Source organism: Lissotriton helveticus, chromosome 11 (assembly GCF_964261635.1).
Source record: "Lissotriton helveticus chromosome 11, aLisHel1.1, whole genome shotgun sequence".
Classification (NCBI taxonomy): Eukaryota; Metazoa; Chordata; class Amphibia; order Caudata; family Salamandridae; genus Lissotriton; species Lissotriton helveticus.
In genome coordinates, this window is record NC_136072.1 from 534,337,270 (window position 1) to 534,357,813 (window position 20,544).

The 20,544-nt window shown below is 47.3% G+C and overlaps 1 protein-coding gene across 1 annotated transcript in view; it reads right to left on the bottom strand.

Moving 5' to 3' along the window:
- The window catches only part of IKBKB (inhibitor of nuclear factor kappa B kinase subunit beta), a 543,710-nt gene that overhangs the window by 255,524 nt on the left and 267,642 nt on the right, over positions 1-20,544 (bottom strand). The window lies entirely within an intron of this gene.

Consider the following 20,544-nt stretch of genomic DNA (forward strand, 5'->3'; position numbering starts at 1 on the left):
TGTAACTTCGGTTATCCAGGATTGGTATCTTTCATAAAATTCACATGCCTGAATCATTCCCCGTCGCTGAGGCGGGAAGTCCCACGGTATATAAAAAAGCAGTGCCAAAAGTAAAATACAGTAGTAGGCCCTATGAGAAAGGCCTGAGGCCTATATTGTAGTAGCCTATCTACCTCATTATGCTAAAAAGACCAAAGTCTTTGTTCCAACCAATCAGCTCACAGCACCCTCTAGAACCCTCTCTGCAGAGTCAGTTCTCAGATTTTCACCGCACGTCGTGTGGAAGGGAGTCTCCCTGAGTCTCTACTCAGTTTTTCTCTACTTCAGGATGTCTGAGAAGAAGGCCTTGTTTAGACCTTGCAGAACATGTGAAAAGAAAAGGGTCCATGTTGATGACCAACATAAGGACTGCATTTATTGCCTTTATCCAAAGCATGAGGCAAAACATTGTAAGATCTGCTGCACCTTCCCTTCCAAGACTTTAAGGGATAGGGAGGCCAGAGTCCTTTTATGGCTCAAATCCTCTTCTACTGATGATGAAGACAGAGCTTTGACCTCCAGCAAAAGAGCAAGATCACAGGAGGATTATCCAAGTGAGGGGAGAAAGCATGTAAAAACCTCCAACACAGAGAGCTCCATCTTCTCTCCCTGAAGCCCCAGCTCTCAAGGAATCTAAAAAAAAACTGTGAGTAAAAGCTGTTCTGTCTCCTCAGCTTTTCCTGTGACTACCATCTCAGTAACATCTTCTGCTCCTTCGTCGACGACGACAATTTGTACTACAGCCATCACCTCTCCTATCCGGTCTACTAGGATCTCCATTGTGACTAAAAGAACCATCGTCGAACCATCGTCGATTGATTATCACATAAAGAAAGAAGGAAAATACTACTTACCAGTATGCAACTGTTCTTGGCATGTAGAGCTGCAGATCACTACACTTATGCATTAGATCGCCACCTGGTGTTGGGCTTGGATGATTGCATGTTGCTGTCGACTTGGAAGAAGTCTTTTGTAGTCACGAGATAGGTGACTCCTCCCTTGGACGATAGTGCGCATGGGCATTGACTCCATCCGTAGATTGTTTTTCGCCATGATGGAGTTAGTGGAAGTAAAGAAAAAGGATGTCCATGCATGTGCATCTAAGTAAGATAGAACTGGAACAGATACAAGTCCCGGGTAGGCGGGATGGCGTGTAGTGATCTGCAGCTCTACATGCCAAGAACAGATGCATACTGGTAAGCAGCATTTTCCGTTATGAGCTGCAGATACGACACTTTTGCATCGATTGTGCAGCAGTGTCTCCCCTAGCAGTGGTCACCTATATCTGTTGCAGTAGTTTGAAAGAGAGTTTTAAGGACAGCTTAGCCTACTGCAGCTTGCTGCTTAGCTTGCACATCAACACAGTAGTGTTTAGTGAAGGTGTGTGTTGTAGACCATTTTGCTGCCTTGCATATGTCTTCTAGGGGGATGTTCCCTAAGAGAGCCATAGAGGCTCCTAGCTTGCGTGTGGAATGCGCTCTAGGAGGAACTGTTAATGTACATTTTGCTTTCTGATAGCATATTTGTATACATTTTACAATCCACCTTGCAATTCCAACCTTAGAGATGGGGTTGCCTTTATGTGGTGGAGAGAAAGATACAAACAATTGTTTTGTCTTTCGAAAAGATTTAGTTCTGTCTATATAGTAGGGAAGAGCTCTTTTAACATCTAGTGTGTGTAGAACTCTTTCTGCTACAGAGTCAGGGTTTTGGAAAAACACAGGTAACTCTACTGATTGGTTTAAATGAAAAGGACTAATGACTTTTGAAAGGAATTTAGGATTAGTTCTTAGAACCACCTTGTTACGATGTAGTTGTAAAAATAGTTCTTGTATTGTGAAAGCTTGTATCTCACTTACTCTTCTAAGGGAGGTAATAGCAATAAGGAAAGTTGTTTTGCATGTGAGGAATTGCAGTTCACATTTGTGTAAAGGTTCAAAAGGGGGACCCATGAGTTTTGGAAGAACAACGTTTAGGTTCCATACTGGAGAAGGTGGTTACCCTGAGTGGAATAATTCTTTTTAATCCTTCCATAAATGCTTTAATAGCAGGTACTCTAAAAAGAGACAGATGTTGTCTGTTTTGTAAATATGCTGCAATTGCTGCAAGGTGCAGGTGTATGGATGAATATGCCAAGTTACAACTTTGTAAATGTAAAAGGTAGCAAAAGATATTCTGGATAGAAGCATCCAGGGGATCAATGTGTTTATTGTTGCAATAAATGGCAAATCTCTTCCATTTAGAAGCATAACAAGCTCTGGTAGTAGGTCACCTGGCTTCTTTAATGATGTTCATACAGTCTGGTGGTAGGATAAGATAACCAAACTCTAAGACTTCAGAAGCCAGATCGCCAGATTCAGTTGATTTGGGTCTGGATGTCTGATGTCTCCATGGTTCTGCGTTAGCAGGGATGGTGTCAGTTGTAATTTTTGGTGTGGAACTACAGAGTGTTCTAGCAGGGTGGCGAACCACGGTTGGCGTGCCCATGTGGGAGCTACCAGGATTAATTTGAGAGACTGTTGTCTGAGCTTGCGTACTACTAATGGTATTAGTGGTAGTGGTGGAAAAGCGTTCGCAAATCTGCCTGACCAGTTCGTCCATATCGCATTGCCCTTGGACAGCGGTTGTGGAAACCTGGCGGCGAAGGTTGGGCATTTTGCATTTTCGTGTGTGGCGAACAGATCTATTTCTGGATGACCCCACTTGTGAAAAAATGGTTGAAGAACTTGCGGATGTAGTTCCCATTCGTGAATTTGTTGTGTCTGCCGACTCAACAGATCTGCTATCTGATTGTGAACTCCTGGAAGGTGCTCTGCTAGCAGATATATATTTTGTGGAATGGCCCATCTCCAAATGTTCTGTGCAAGCTGGGACAGTTGTAGAGAGTGTGTCCCCCCTGTTTTTGTATATAATACATAGCTGTCATGTTGTCCGTCCGGGTTAATACAGCTTTGTTTTGTACTTGTACTTGGAATGTCTTGAGTGCTAAGAATATTGCTAGTAAGCTCTAGATGGTTGATATGGAACATTTTTTGTTGAATGTTCCATTGTCTTTGAGTTGTATGTAGGAGATGGGCTACCCATCCTGTGAGAGATGCGTCTGCTGTGAGCACTATTTGTGGAACAGGTTCGAGGAATGGCCGTCCCTTTGTCAAGTTTTTGGTGTTCCACCACTGCAGAGAGCGATGTGTGCGGCTGTCTACCAACACCAGGTCTGTTAGTTGCCCTTGAGCCTGGTTCCACTGTTGTGCTAGACATTCCTGTAACGGACGCATCTGCAGTCTTGCTTATGGTACTATGAAGATGCAAGATGCCATCATGCCTATTAGTCTCATGAACACTCTGGCTTGGAGAGAGGGCTGATGTTGGAAGCTTGTGACTAATGCTTGAATGCACTGTATCCTTGCTGGACTGGGATACGCTAGAGCTGTAGACGTGTTTATTGTAGCCCCTAGATACTGATGTGTATGAGAGGGTTGCAGGTGCGACTTGGTGGAGTTTATTGTGAACCCTAAGTCGTGCAATGTTTGAATTGTCTGATGTGTGTGTTGAACACACTGATTGAATGACTTGGCTTTTATGGGCCAATCGTCTAGATAAGGGAAGACATGTATTTGTTGTCTCCTGAGATGTGCTGCTACTATTGCTAGGCAATTTGTGAATACTCTTGGTGCTGTAGTAACTCAGAATGGAAGGACTTTGAATTGATAATGTTGTCCTTCCAGTACAAACCTTAGATACTTCCTGTGAGCAGAATGTATCGGAATGTGGAAGTAGGCGTCCTTTAAATCTAGTGTTGTAAGGAAATAGCCTTGTTGCAGCAGTGGAAGCACTTGTTGTAAAGTGATCATATGAAAATGATCTGATTGTATGTAATGATTGAGGGGCCTGAGGTCGAGAATTGGTCTTAGTGTCCCGTCCTTCTTGGGTATTAGGAAATACAGCGATTAAACCCCTGTTTCTTGGTGTTGTTAAGGAACTATTTCTATTGCGTCCTTATGAAGAAGTGACAGGACTTCTTGTTTGAGCAGAGTAAGATGTTCTACAGACATTGGACGCTGCTTGGGTGGTATGTATGGAGGGGTTGCTGTAAGTTCGAGGCAGTAGCCATACTGGATAATTTGACTTACCCACTTGTCTGTTGTTTTGGAATTCCAGACAGGTAGGAACTGTGTTGATCTGCCCCCCACAGGAGTGGATTGCTGTTGGGGAAGCAGAGGAAAGTCACTGTTTTGTGGTGGAAAAGGTTTGATTATTGTTGTTACCCCGACCTCTTCCTTTGTTATTGTTTCCTCTATATCCTCCTCTAAAATAACCTTTGTTAGAGGATGCTTGTGTGTTGGATTTGAAGGATGTTGTATTGTCTGCTCCAGTTTGTTTGGAGCCTCCTCTGTAGAAGGAGCGACGAAAGGAACTTCTAGCTTGTGTGGACTGTAAAGCTCCCATAGATTTGGCAGTCTCTGTATCCTTCTTCATTTTTTCAAGTGCTGTGTCTACCTCTGGTCCAAACAATTGATTTTGATTAAATGCTTGATTTAAAATGGTAGTTTGCACTTCTTGTTTAAATCCTGATATGCGTAGCCACGCATGTCTTCTAAGTAGGACACTAGTGTTCACAGCTCTAGACGCAGTGTCTGCCACATCAAGTGCACACTTGATTGAGGCATTGGAAATTAGCTTGCCTTCTTGTATAAGGTTGTTTGCCTGCGTTTTATATTGGTCAGGTAGGTGTTCTAATAGTTTCTCTAACTGATCATAATGAGCCCTGTCATATCTTGAAAGGAGGGCTTGTGTGTTAGCTATACGCCATATGTTAGTAGCTTGTGCCGCTATTCTTTTGCTGGAGGCATCTATGACTTTAGATTCTTTGAAGTGTGGCTCAGGGGTTAGAGGCAGCAGACCCGGAAGCTGAGATCGGTCCTGGACCAGGGTTCAATTCCCCGCCTCGGCAGGGTCTTGGGCTAAAAATTCCACGGACTCGATAATTCTCGCCCCGGTGCCTCCTCGACTCACGGGTTCACACTCTGCGACTCTGGGCAATAGCTTGCTTAATCTCCAAAACGGCCCCTCGCGGCGGGATGCCTGACTTTCACCTTGTGGATACCCTGCTATCTCACAGGGGAATACCAGGAAGGGTTCCTTAAGCAAGCGCCGGGAAACCCACTGCGGGTAGCTGTGCGCTATATAAGCTCAACTACATTTACATTTACATTTGTCAGGTGGGGGTGCTTCACCTGACGTTTGTGAGTTTGCCCTTTTCCTAGCATTTGATACAACTAGTGAATCTAATGGTAGTTGTCCTTTAATGTAGGCTGGATCGGCAGGTGAAGGCCTATATTTTTCTCAATTCTAGGGTTTAGGATCCTGGTACGTACAAGGTCTTTAAATACCTCTGGAGCATGTTTGATGGCCCCTTTAATCATAGGAAGAATTTGAACAGACCTTTGTGATTGTTCAAATGTGTCTAATAGAAAATCCTCTTCTGCCTCATCAGAGTGCATAGTGACCCCATGGTAAATTACAGCAGCTCTGTTCAATAGGTGCCCAAAACCAATGTTATCTTCTGGGGAGAAGGTTTTGATGGGTATGACTGTGGGTCAGGAATATCTGGTACATCCCTTGGGTTTGGGTACTCCCAGTCTGGATCAACTAAAGGGTATGGGAAAGGTTCATCTGGGTCTATCCCTCTCCCTAGGCTATACTCATCATTTTGAGGTGAATGTGAGGACATAGTAGGACAATGTGGAGGAGAAATATGTGGTGAAATGTTAAGAGGAACAGGGGATAAAGGAGAAGGAAGTATAGGAGAAGAAGGGTGCATAGGAGATGTGGAAGAGTCCTTCTTCTTGGCAGGTACTACAGGTGTGGGTGTTGTATCTGCCTTCCTCTTCTTGTGTGGTATAGTGGATACAGCACCTGTTTTTGGGTCAATATAGATCTTCTTTTGCAGAGGATCTGGTTGGAAAAGTTCTTCTCCTTGTGGAACCTTTGTCGGCGCCGATTTTTTCGGTTCCGGACGAGGTTGCTGCTTGTCTTTGGCCTTAGGAGGTGTTACATTGTCCTTTGGCGCAGTTTTCGGCACCAAAGGTGTTGTTTTCGGTGTCGTAGGCTGTTTCGAGGGCTTGGGCGCAGCGGAATCAGGCTTGTCGGTTTCGGTACAGAAGACGATGTCTTCGGAGTGGAAGCTGGTCTCGTTGGCTTCGAGGAGTCGGACGCTGGCTTCGCACCTTTGTCTTTAGAAGTCGACGGTCTTGGAGCCGAGACTTCTTTCGGTTTCGGTGCCCAGGAACTGGTGGGATCGGCACGTGCGGCTTGCTCAGTAAAGAGCTACCGGAAGGTTTAACTGCTTTCTTCCGAGCCGGGCTCGATGGCGGGGCTTTCAAAGTGGTTTTTCGGTCTCGACTGGGCCCCGGAGGCGGAGTATTGACCTTTGCCTTCGATCTGGGTGCTGTGTGTGGTGCAGGGGCAGTAGTACTCATGCGCTGACCCGATGGTATGGAGTCATCTGAGTCGTCTGCCTCTGATATGATTTGGAGATCATCGGAATCTTCTTCGGGAAATAGCGGAACCTCCTCGTCGAAAATGTCCACCGGTTCCGGAGCTGATCTCTGCATGTCGCGTCGACGGGCCCTCCGATCTCGGATGGTTTTCTTGGATCGAAAGGACGCGCAGGCTGTACAGCTGGATTCGTCGTGTTCTGGCGATAAGCACAGGTTGCAGACCTCGTGGTGGTCACTGTGTGGAAACTTTGCTCCACACTCGGGCATTTCTTAAATGAGGTGTAGGCCTCACGGCGTGGATAGGCCCAACCGCCCGTGTCAACGACCGCAATCGAGCTGATGGAGTCGAAACGATGTTAGTCAATATCGTTAGTTAAGTAATTTTTTATGATCTTTTTTACGCTTCAAAGTACTTGAAAAGTAGATTTCGAGGCAGAGCGGACAAAGTTCATCCGAACCCAGTGGCGGAAAAAAACAATCTAAGGATGGAGTCGATACCCATGCGCACTATCGTCCAAGGGAGGAGTCCCCTATCTCGTGACTACAAAAGACTTCTTCCAAGACGACAACAACATGCAATCATCCGCGCCCAACACCAGGTGGCGATCTAATGCAAAAGTGTAGTATCTGCAGCTCATATGCCTTGAACATAATTTTTTTACATACATTACTCGAAGATACAGTGGTTCATTTGTGACAAAGTCTTCCGCATAACAGTTACTAATTAGGCTGCATGGAGCATTCACTGGGGTGCCTAGTATCTGGGACTACCACTGTGAGAGGCATTGCTCCTAGCATCGTACCCAAGAAAAAAACCTGAACTGTCAACTTGGGACATAAATACAGGAATGTACGGTGGAGAGGAGGGGGGCAAGTGTTGCGACAGCAATGAAGATGACGAGGGGGCCCTGGCGCAGGGAAACGTGCCTTGATACCTCGGTGACTGGGCTACAGCAGGGGCACTTACTGGGTGAGACTAAGAGGCCTCATGGAGAAAGTGGGTGTCTCCGCCTGGAAGGGCGTTTATTTGGGCAAGCCTTGCAGGCTTTGTGACGGCGGGGATGTAGCGTCTTTGGCAGTTGTTTGGCGGAAGCATGAGTAGCACTGCTCACTCTGGGGAGATGGGGCGTCGGCGCACCAGTCGCACCTCCTCATTTTGAAGCGCGTCTTCCTCTGCAACGGCTCACTTAAGTACAGGTCTTATTCAGGCCTCCAGAGGGGGCCTGCTGGCACGCGCCAGTGCATGGTGATGGCACGCTTGGCTACCAGAAGGGCCAGGGCCGCGAAGCGTGTTTGCGCTTTGAGCTGCTTCCTACATCTAAATACGCCTAGTGAACAGGCTTCCCAAGAATCGAGGTCCAGAAGTCTAGTGACCTCTCGCATTGTAGCGTGAATGGGGTGCCAGAATTGCTGAAGAGTTGGACAGTCCCAGAGCATATGCAAGAGCTCTACGTTAAAAGCGTGGCAGCGAGGGCAGCAAATTGCAACTCTGGAAAGTGTTTTGAAGTTGCGCCTGCGTCAGATAGGCCCACTGTAATATATAGTACTGTATGTTCTTGATTTTCAGGAAAATTTCTTCGAAAACTTAAGAACTTGCTCCCATTCTTTATCATGAAGTTGCTTCCCGAATTCGTCCAGCAGAGTGAGTCAAGAGAGACGTGTGCCAGTTCTCGTACGGCCTTATGCAACCAGGTAATGAGATGGCGGCCTGAACCCATAGTTAATACAGCGTGGAGCACTCACCTCCCAAAAATCCCTGAGGCGATGGCAGGCATGTATGAGCAGTCGATGGAGGAGGAATTGTCCCAGGGGGCCGCTCTCCTCAGCCATCTGAGCAAAGGGGAGTAAGCCTGGTTAACCAATTTTAGTGCTCAACCGAGATGGACATTTATGAGAGGGGGTTCAGGTGTCTACCCCATAGATTTCTTTTTTTAATTGGTGTATAGTAGTGTAACTTTCATCCATGTATAATAAGAATCTGGCCCACATTTCGGTACCCACAACCCCGGACTTGCCTCTTAGTTCACTAATAACATTGTAATCAGAGAGGGGGGAGGGGTGTTTCTCAGTTCATGTTTAAAAACTTACATTTAATAAATACTTCTCAATGCAGGTATCTATTTACAAACACGTTGCATTTTGCCACTTTGGAAGTGTATAGAGATGAAGTTGGACAGCGTAATTACTCAACTACAAATAGCTGTATTGCTCTGCGCTTTGCAGATTTTCCAGGGTGCCAGGGGTAAAGTCTTCCATTGTGTACACAAATGGTTTTCAGAACATGAATAACCAAGATCACAATAAGCACTATTGGTGTAAAATCAGAACAGTCACCTATAACTTTAATTATATACACCGTGAAAATAAGTTTGTGGCATTTCAAAGGCAATCATTTTGGAGTGCAAACAAATTGCAACGTTAAAAGCATATCATGTAATATCTTATTTGAGTAAATTTTTGCTGTTCACTTTTTGGCAGAACTAATAAGTGCTCTGGAAACAAGGTGTTCACGCAAGGCCAAGGTGTGGCCTCTAGAGGACAGCGCTGATGGCAGATGTATTCTCAGTTTCGTAAGCAACACTCAGTGTTGCCCATGGGCACACTTTTTTACTTCCTCGTACTTCAGCTGCCTAACTGCAAAACGGAAGTTGCTTAGACCTGGGCTGCTAAATCCAACCATCTAGAGTCCAAAGAAGCCAATCTTAGTAAATATTACCGGTTTTGTTCAAGTGTCTAAAGGACTAGGTGGTGCTTTTTAAAAAAAATATTACTAAAAGCCCCTCTATACTACCAGTCTTGATCGCACACCTTTATTATCATTGGGAAGAGGAAAAGCTTCGACCCTCAGGGATTTTCAGGCCTGGCGTGCACTGTACAGTCAGATTTCTGCAAAGTTTACCCTAAAACATTTTTTAGGAATTGTAACATGTAATCTACATGTTACTCACAAATCTTGACAGCACCCCCGCTCTCCTAAAAATGAAAGTTACCTGGTACATGCGCACTACTAGCGCATGTGCCTCTGCAAACTGTCTGATCCTCGAGTGAGGAAGGGTGAAGTTTCAGCCTGGTGCCAAGGTACGCACTGCTTTGTTAGGCTTGTAGATCGCAATTGCTACCAGGAATTACCATCCAAATGCCTCCCAAAATTGGCAAGCGTGAAATCCCAATGCTCAGGCACAGGAACCACCCCTGACTGCTGGTAATGAGCATGGGCATCGGCTCCATTGTTAGACAGTTTTTTTCTGGCACAAAGGGTGAGAGTGTTGATGGAGCAAAGAGACAGAAAAGATTACCTTACTAGGCACTCCTGCAGCGGATGCACGTGTAACCTAACTTGTGGGAATGAGGCAATACAAGAGGCCATCATCCCCAAGAGGAACATGACCGTTGCGGCCGTCACCTGACAATGTGGCAGAAAAAGAGGTAGCAGTGCATGGAATGCTTGTATCCTTGCTGGGCTACGGTATGCTTTTCCTACTCGAAAGGCACATTTTACTCCAAGAAAAGGCTGGTCTTGCATGGGCTTGCAATGGAACTTGGTTGCATTGATGGTGAAGCCCAGGCTGTGCAAGAGATGTAAGGTGGCTTGGGGGTGCGCTAGGCATTGTTGCTGCGTGGTGTTCTTGATCAGCCAATCGTCCAGGTAAGGAAAGGCATGGAGATAAGTTCTTCTAAGGCGAGAGGCTACCACTACAAGACATTTTATAAACACCCTGGGCACTGTGGTTACTCCAAAGTGCAGCACTTAAAATTGATAACGCTGACCATTTATCACAACAGGAGGAAGTTTCAATGTGCAGGGTGGATGGATAGGTGAAAGTAGGTGTCCTTTAGGTTGAGGACAGCCTTGCTGTAGCAGAGGAATGACATCCTGAAGCGTCAACATGTGAAAGTGCTCTGATAGATCGTAGTTGTTGAGAGGCCCGAGGTAGAGGATGGGCCTGAATGGCTTTTCCTTTTTGGGATCAGGAAGTATAAGGTTGCTGCACTGTTGTGGCGGCACAGGTTCTGTAGCCCCTTTGCTACGTAGTGAATGCATTTACTCTTGGAGCAGACGCTGATGTTTTCTGCCGGGGGTGATGTCTGGGGGTGTTTGCCTGTGTATTAGGCAATATCTCTTGACTATAATATCTAGGCCTGGGCGGTGAACTCCGCTCCACTCGTGGAGTTTGCGGAGTTTTCCGCAATCCGCGTTAATCGGAGATCGGGAAGTTCCCAAAAACTCCGCTTTTAGCAGCAGAGCGGAGCTTTTTTCCTTGCTCAACGGCAATTTGGTGAACGCGAGCGAGGAAAATCTACTTCCCGGCAAGATTTTTCCTCGTTCGCGATCGTCAACATCAAGTTGACGAGCGCGAGCGTGCAAAATAAACTTCTCAGCGAGATTTCTCAACGCGGATGGGGGGGGGTTCAGGTTTCTCATTGCGAGTGGTTGCGTATGCTCATAACCACTCGAGTTGAGAAACTGCCCGTTCGCGTTGAGAAAGCTGCAGCTCAAGTGAAAATCTACTCGAGTAGCAGAAAAGGAAAGCCTGCGCTGTGCATGGTGCCGTTCGCGCTGATCGCACAGGCAAGCATCCAGCACTGTGCAATCATTGAAAACAGCATTTTTCTATTAAACTCCGCCATTCGCAGAGATCCGCGTAGTGTGGGGGAGTTTTTTTTGCCACTTTGCGCAGTTTCGCATAACGCAACTCTGCAAACTCCGCCCATGGTTAATAATATCTAGAACCCACTGGTCTGAGGTGATCTCCGCCTGGCGGGGCGGAAACTTCTGCAACCTTACCCTGACAGGGGTTACATGTTATGGGGTTGGGAGGAAGTCACTGCTTAGCAGGTGCGGCTCCTTTTAGGGATGCAGATTTTCCCCTACCACAGCCGTTACTGCCCTTGTATCCCCTCTGTCGTAACCTCATGAGAGCATTTACTGTTGGTGTTAGGGGAAGGAGATGGATGCCTCAGGAGTGGTGGTTTTTACTCTACCACGGACTGGAAGCAGCAAAAGGAGCCACAACCCGTCGGGTCTACAAGGAACACATGGCTTTGTCTGTTTCGGTATCGTTCTTATTCTTTTTCAGCATCTGGTCAACTTGAGGCTGAGAGATGTTCACCATCAAAAGGCAAGTTGACCAGATGCTGCTGAACCTCTGACTGAAAACCAGAAGCATGCAACCAGGTGCGTCTGCATATAACAATACTAGTTTTGATGCCCCAGGTAGCAGTGTCTGCTGTATCCAAGACACACCTAATGTTGGTAGTGGAGATAATTTTACCTTCCGATACAAACTCCTGACCACTCTTTTTGCACTAGTCCAGGGTGCTGCGATAACTCCTCCAAATGGTTCTAGTGGGCACGGTTGCACCAAGAGTAACCCTACAGAATTAGCAATATGTCAAGGTGCAGCGGATTGGACCTTTACCTTTTCCTGGCTGCATTAACTTCTTAATCTCCTGGACCAGTGGGGGGGGGGGCTCGCCGTGCCCGGCAAGTATTAACGTTTCCGTGCAGTGTGCACCACTAAAGAGTCAGGTGAATGCTGGCTGTCCCTGGATGTCAAAGGGGGGAGGTTTAAACTTCTTGTCCACCCTTAGTGCATAGTATGCACCTAAACTGGCTCCTTAAGGAGGTCAGAGACCAGTTTAAACATCCCCTAAAGCACTGGAAGGTATTGCAAGGATCTTTGAGTGAAAGATAGAGGCACTATGAGGAAGCTATCCTGAGAAAGCTGCTTATGCATCTCGATTTTAAGGGAAGCAGCTGCTCCTTGCAGTACCTCATGATACGCAGTTTTATCATCCAAAGCGGAAGGTTTAGATGGATATAGGTACGGCTCGGTCTCATGTGGTGAAGTGTAATAAGGTGCATCCTAGGGGTCATTGAGAGACATAGGGCCATCCACCCTAAACCAGGAAGCAGAGGAACCCTGAGGAGACTTTAACGGAGGGTCCACTAGTCGCAGCAGGGAGACTGGATGATGGTGTGGTGTGGTGAAGGTGGCTGGGAAGGATGAGGTTAAGTGCTAGTGGAAGTGCTAGTGATGTGCTCTTATATTGGTTTAGAGGATTTTTTAGGAGCCATGTCCAAATGTGCATTGATGGCCTCCTCAAAAGTGAATTTCTTCTTTGGAGGGAAAGAATGTTTGGCCTGAACAACAGGTTTAGACAAGATTTGCCCAGTTCGAGGCTGAATATGAATTTGCTGCCATCTGGAGTTGAATTCCTCTTGAGGTTGGTGAAGGATAGGTTGCTCCTGATCCTTGGAGAGACAAAGAACGGAGCTCTGGAAGTTGACTTACTTGGAGCAGAGTGAGCCTTATGGTCTGCTGGCACCAACTTGATTTTGACTCTGCAGTCTGTGGTGTTGAGCTTTGCTTCAAGGGCGGTTGTGAGGTCGGAGCAGAACAGCTTGCTGAGGTGGTAGGGCATGTCTTGAAACTGGACTTCAATGCCATGCAGGGTACTCCTGTCAGAATCTCGGTGTTGACCATGGCCATGTAGCACTGGCCTATGAGCTCGAGACGTGACGCTCGAGGGTGATGCTCGACTTTCAAGTGCTGCTGGCCGATGGAAGGTGACGCAACGATACTCCCTGCGGCCAACTGGTAGAAGGGTGCTGGGCGGGTGGAGGCTCATTGACGCTGGAGGATGCTTCCTCTTCCAGTTCCGAAAGTTACATTTCAGCCCCAGAACGCTCCAGCTGCTGCACGGCCGCGGTCTCCTGTTCTCCGAACAGGCCTAGGGATGGGTCTTCCAAACATCAGTGCCTCACAGATGGCGACGCAAGTTGACAATCCCAACCGTATCGGAGAGTCTTTTTTCTTTCAAAAAGCTACGCACGCCCAGAGAGCGCCTTCCTGATGGTCTGGTTACAGAAAAAGGTAGCAAACCTGATGAAGGTCTGCCCTGGTGTACTTTGCCCGACACCTCGGGCATTAGCGGAATGGAGTACTTTCCATTATGGCTGCATGTCAATGAATGGAAGGAGGCCCGAAGGGGCCAGGCCCCAGATGGGGAGCCAAAGTAGTCGACAATGGAAGCTAAAGAGAGACGACTAGAATGCTTGTAACTGAAGTAGACACACTGTTTCTTCAACCGAAGAGGCAGATGGAACCGAAAGGGCTTGGCAAGACCACTATGCGGCATCGAAATAGAGCTTAAAAGGAACACGTATGAATCCAATGGCGGAGAAAAATTGAGCCAATACCCATGCACATTACCAGCAATAGGTGGTGTCACGGTACCTCGTGACTCAAAAAGACTTAGAAGAAAAACAACTTGCACATGCCCAAGCCTAACAGTAGATGGCAGGAGTATGCACAGCATGTGTATCTACAGCTACATGCCACAATCCGAATTTTCTGATGCAAGTAGCTGTTTGTTAACCACTTCTTTCACGAGTTACCATGAGGCTAAGCACCAGTCCCCAAATCGCTTTAATTTTGGTAGTGTTAGCACAACAGGGGAGTGATCAAAGACTATCTTGGCCAGATGTCTTTTATCGGAGAATCTATTAGTATATAACTCTCAGGTACAGAAATAATTGATCCTACAGGATAAGTTATGACCCCAAAGGAGAAGTGCCTTTCGGTGCCATGAAGTCCCCTAAATATATAGATCAGTCCTTCGCCACACAGAAAATTACTTAGTTTAGTATGAATTTTGCATAACAAGTGTTTTGGATTGGTGTTTATCCTTTCATGCATCCTTTACTAAATCTTTTACTAAACTGAAATCTCACCCACCATTGTTACTGCCGTTGGTGGGTCTGCCAAGAGTGTGCCCGATGTCTGCAATGTTTTATTTTGTAGACCAAAGGCAGATAAGCACTGATCAATGTAGTTATTCCACCTCCCATGTTCCCAGCACAATTGCATATATTTCTGTGGTGGCTGTCCAAGGTCAGAGGGTGGAATGTTACTGTTTTTAAATGTGTGCTGCTACCCCTCAGGTCCTAGAGGTGTACCCTGAAGGAAAAAGTACTCTATATTTTGCTTCCACAATGAACCCAAAGCACTGAATTACCAGAAATCCACCCTCCCGCACCCCAGCACTGTGCAATGCTCCGCGAACCGCCCAAAGCATGATGTGCCCTTTGCCCAAATATTATGGATTCAAGTTATTAGAAAGGGATCTTTGTGGCGATTCAACAGTTTGGTTGCTAAACCCCTATAATTCACCGACGAGCTCCTGGCCTCCAAGCGCGCACGCCGGAAACTGGAGAAGAAATGGCTCCACGAACGCACACCGGACAACCACGCAGCCCTCAAGGACGCCACCCGCAGACACCACTACCTCATTAGATCAGCCAAGAGATTCTCCTTCAAAGACTGCCTGGATAACAACGCACACAACAGCAAAGAGCTCTTCCGCATTGTAAAAGAAGTCTCCAACCCCAGCGCCAACACCAACAACATCCCTCCCTCACAGGAACTGTGCGACTCACTGGCCATCTTCTTCCACCGCAAGATCGCCGACATCCATGAAAGCTTCAAAACCACGACCGACCCGACCACGCCAGACTCCACCCCTCTCCCGAACACCAACAGCACCAACCGCCTGACCTCCTGGTCCAACGTCAGCGACGTCGAGACACGCAAGGTCATGAACTCCATCCACTCAGGATCACCGACAGACCCGTGCCCACACCTCATATTTAACAAGGCAGACACAGCCATCGCACCCCAACTACGGAAGATCATCAACATCTCCTTCGAAACAGCGACATTCCCGTAAAGCTGGAAGCACGCCAAAATCAATGCCCTCCTCAAAAAGCCTAAGGCGGACCCCAAGGACCTCAAGAACTTCCGGCCCATCTCCCTGCTCCCGTTCCCGGCGAAGGTCATCGAGAAAATCGTCAACATGCAACTGACCCGCCACCTCGAAGACAACAACATCCTGGACCCATCCCAATCCGGTTTCAGACGAAACCACAGCACCGAGACAGCCCTCATCGCCGCCACAGACGACATCAGGCGCCAATTAGACAACGGTGAAACATCTGCCCTCATCCTCCTGGACCTCTCAGCCACCTTCGACACGGTCTGCCATCGCACTCTAAAAACACGCCTCCAAGAAGCCGGTATCCAAGAGAAGGCCCTCGACTGGACCACATCCTTCCTCTCCGACAGATCCCAGAGCGTCCGCCTTCCACCTTTCCGATCCGAAGCCACCGACATTATCTGCGGCGTCCCCCAGGGCTCCTCCCTCAGCTCGACGCTGTTCAACATCTACATGGCCCCCCTCGCACAAGTGGCTCGCCACCACAACCTCAACATCCTCTCCTACGCTGACGACACTCAGCTCATCCTCTCCCTCACCTAGGACCCACGCACCGCCAAAACCAACATCCATGACAGAATGAAGGCCATCGCCGACTGGATGAGGAGCAGCCGTCTGAAACTGAACTCGGACAAGACGGAGGTCCTCATCCTCGGACCCAACCCCTCAGCCTGGGACTATTCCTGCAGGCCAACCACACTGGGGACAGCACCGATACCCACCGACCACGCACGCAATCTTGGATTCATCCTCGACTCCTCCCTCTCCATGACCAAACAGGTCAACGCTGTCTCCTCCACCTGCTACAACACCCTCCGCATGCTCCGCAGGATCTACAAGTGGATCCCGACCGAAACAAGATGAACGGTGACACAGGCCCTCGTCAGCAGCAGGCTGGACTATGGCAACACACTCTATGCCGGAATCCCAGCTAAACACCTACGACGACTACAGCGCATCCAAAATGCCTCCTCCCGACTGATCATCAACGTCCCCCGCCACAGCCACATCACCCCCCGCCTGAGAAACCTACACTGGCTCCCCGTCGACAAGAGGATCACCTTCAAATTCCTCACCCATGCACACAAAGCACTCCACAACGCCGGACCAGCCTACCTGAACAGCAGACTCAGCTTCCACACCCCTCGCCGCCAGCTCCGCTCCGCCAGCCTCGCCGCCGTCCCCCGCATCCAACGAACAACCTCAGGCGGCAGGTCCTTCTCCTACCTCGCCGCCAAGGCCTGGAACACCCTTCCTACCCACCTACGGCAGACTGAAGACCTACTCGCCTTCAGAGGACTCCTCAAGACCTGGCTCTTCGAACAGTAGCAAAGCTTCCACCCCCCCCCTCCCCCCCTCCCCCCCCTCGGCGTCTTGAGACCCTCACGGGTAAATAGCGTGCTCTACAAATAGATTGATTGATTGACTCTTACAAAAACCATTGTTTTGTACATTATCAACAAAATACCCCTAGTTCAGTATACTGTCCTCAACACATATTGGCTTCCCCTCTGTATGCCCTTATATTACAATTGTAGCTATAGTGTAGAGATCTCTTTTCACATAAGCAGGAGATACTGAAATTGTGTTAGCATACGTCAGTCCATACATGCCCCGTGGGTCAATCAGCATAATTCTAACCACCTTTTTTCCTTTGGTCTCCCTGGAATTCATCGCTATACAATTTAGTGTTTTTCGACAAGCTTTTTTTAAACAAAATGTTTATTTACCACTCCAAAATAGGTGTCCAAAACCTTGAAATAGTAAAAACAAAAAACAAAATGACTGCATTACACAAGCATGGAGATGCTGGGAATGCCATAGCATCATGACACATACATGCGCATGCAAACATATTAATCGTCACAGTTTTTTTTTTTTTTTTTACTTCATTGTTGGTGTCAATCCCTTAATTAGTTAATATTTGTATTGTTGACAATTCTGACCAGCACCTGTAAATAACACTGCCAAAGCCAATGCCATTGGTAAAAAAAAATAGGCAAGACGTATTGGTTTTGCCAATGATGTTTTAACTATTGCAGCCACTCACTCCCTAGTCATGCAGATCCGATGATTCATCTGAGATGTCCTCTTTTACATTCAACTGTTCCAAAGCATCACTGTATATTCTGGGGACTTTATATTCAGCTGGTTTTTATCTTCCTTTTGGGGCTGCCAGCAATTTGTTCACCTTTATATTCACTCAGTTCAGCAGCAGCACTCATTATTCTTCTCAGGCCTTACCCGGTGTTCTGCAGTGTGTAATATGTCAACTAGCTCACTTTTCTCTTCTGTTCTCCCCTCCCAGCCTTCTCTTCAGGTGGCTGTCACAAGAAATCTGACTGAGCGGATGCCACCGACTTTCTTCTTTCCAGGGTTCTGACTGCCATGTGGGGACTGTGGAGACACAGGCTAGGCAGCCGTATTCACTAGGGCACAACATCTCTTCCCCATCCTGCCGCTTCATGAGGTCTATGCCCATTGTGCACCCGGTCCGACCAAAGACCTTTTGTTTTGATGGTCACCAATTGAACATAATGACACCTTCGAACTCTACATAGGTGCTCCTGCCAGCATGCTGGTCAGCGCAGCATGCAAGTCAGTCCTCAACAGTTCAGGGTTAGGACTCCTCTGCTTGTCACTAAGGCTTCCCTTCAATTCAAGGATTAAATGTGGACACACTAAATCATTATGCTACAGTTGCAGGATTAGGTAGGAATATTAGCAGAGTTGATGAGCCATGAGGAATTTCCTCGAATGAGCCATCTTGTTTCAGTGAAATATATTCTTGGTCACATTATTTATTTAGTGAATGAAACCGTTCGGACTCATAGACAACCTAGCTTTCAGACATGTTGTTTATTTATTTATTTATTTATTTTATGTTTTATAGAGCGCGAACCAGACCCGTGAGGGTATCAGAGCGCTTTACAGTAGAATCAGGGGAATATATAACAAGGGGGAAGGGGAGTCCAGGGATAAAGGAACAAATAGAAACAGTATATGGTAAAACAAAACAATCATAATAATCGACTACTGTACTGGATAGGAGCAAAAACGATGCGATAAACTTGAAAAGCAGTCTCATCACCCAGAGGGGTAGTTCGAAGTGCAGGGAGGGTAACATAAAGAAGGCAGCCGCAGTAAAGTGCAATGATGATAGGTAAAGTCAGGTTGAGGGGGTGATTGTAGTGTGAGCTTTAGGAGAGGAATTTGGCCATTAGGAAAGATTTGGTCTCTTTTTTGAAGTGGGCTACAGACGGTATCCTTCTAATGGCGGGTGGGAGTGAGTTCCATATTCTTGGAGCGGCCCCAGAGAAAGCCCTAATGTATGTTCTTTTTTTCTTGAAGCGTTCGGGTTGGAGCAAAAGGGCACTGGCGGACCGGGAGTTTCTGCTTCCTCCAGATAATAAAAGTTTCTGTGCAAGAAAAGCAGGGGACTTGGAGTAGAGGGCCTTGTGGGTGATGCAAGACAGTTTGAATTGGATTCTGGCCTCGAGAGGAAGCCAGTTTAGAGCTTTAAGGGGGGGCGAGATGTGGTCAAACTTCTTAGAGCCAGTTAGGAGTCTGGCGGGGGCATTGAGGCAGGCTTTCAAGGGTGCCAGAGAGGTCTTGGGTAGGCCTGCGAGAGTGGAGCAACCATATTCTAGTCGAGAGATGACTAAGGCCTGGATAGCTGCTTTTAGATCAGGAGGGTCGAGGAAAGGTTTCAAGTTTCGTAGGTAGTTTAGGTGAAATCTGGCGGTTTTGGCAATCGCGTTGATATGGCCCCGCATGTTCAGGTTGCCGTCTAAGGTAATTCCCAGGGATTTAGCAGAGTCCACGATGGTGGGAGAACAGTTTAGCGCTGTGATAGCCTTGGTCCAAGCTTGAATGTCTGGATTGGCGTTAGGTGGCGAGATTAAGAGAAACTCTGTTTTTTGGCGTGGAGTTTGAGCTGATTGGATGTGAGCCAGTGGACAGATAGTTTTAGGGCCTCATTCAGTGAGCGGATATCCTCTGGAGAAGAGATATTGATGTAGAGCTGTGTGTCATCGGCATACATGTGGTAGGAGAAATTGGCAGTGCGCAGCACCTCGGAGAGCGGTTCGAGGTACAGATTCAAAAGGGTAGGGGATAAGGTTGATCCTTGGGGGACTCCAACTGTGATCGGAGATGGGGCGGGTAGGTTGCTATTGATCAGGATTCTCTACGAGCGGTTCTGGAGGAAGGATCGGAACCAGGCCAGCACCGTGCCATCCAGACCCATCCAAAGATTGAGGCGATTCAGGAGAATTTTGTGGAGAACCGTGTCAAAAGCAGAGGATAGGTCAAGGAGGATCAAGAGACAGGTTTTGCCATGGTCAAGGGCTTGAAGGACGTCATCAACAATGTGGAGGAGTGTGGTTTCCATGCTGTGCCCAGGTCTGAAACCAGATTGCAGGTCATCTAGAAGGTGGAAGTTAGAGATGTGTTGGCTTAACTGTTGCAGAACACATTTTTCCAGCACTTTAGCTAGAAGAGGGATGTTAGAGATGGGTCTGTAATTGTCAGGAGAGGCAGGATCTAAAGTGGGTTTTTTAAGAATGGGGACCACCTGGCCGGCTTTGAGAGAGTCAGGAATAAATCCCTGTAGGAGCGAGGAGTTGATTCTTCGTCCAGGATGGGATGATAGCCTGAGAGACAGAGGCAAGACAATTTGAAAGGAGGGGGTCGTTGAAGTGATTGTTGGGGCTTAGGGAGGAAAGAGTTTTAGAGATCAAGTGTTCATCATAGGCTTTGAAGTTAGACCATGAAGCTTGGTTTTTTGGGGAAGATTGCGGGGGTAGCGCTGAGTGGGGATGTGGAACAGGCGGGGTTTGGGAATTGGTAGCAGATATGAGTTCCTTTCCTAGGGCAGAGATTTTATCACAGAAGAAGGAGGAGGAGAATTGTTCGCATGAGATTGTAGAAATAGGGGTTTCTTTGGATGATTTAGCAAGTTTGTTTTATTGGTGTTTGACCAGCTCGAATAATTTGCGAGGTCTATTCTTAGCGTTATCCAGTTCAGCTCTGAAGAATTCCTTTTTAGAATTAATGACTTTTTTGTTGTAGGCCTTTCTGGCCCGACGGAGAAGTTTAAGATGGTCGGCGGTAGGGTGCTTTTTCCAGCTCCGTTCTGTTTGTCGGAGAGACCTCCTCTCATTGTTAAGGGATCCGTTGAACCAAGGGTTCCTGTCTTCTGTGTTCATTTCAGTTTTAGCGGGGC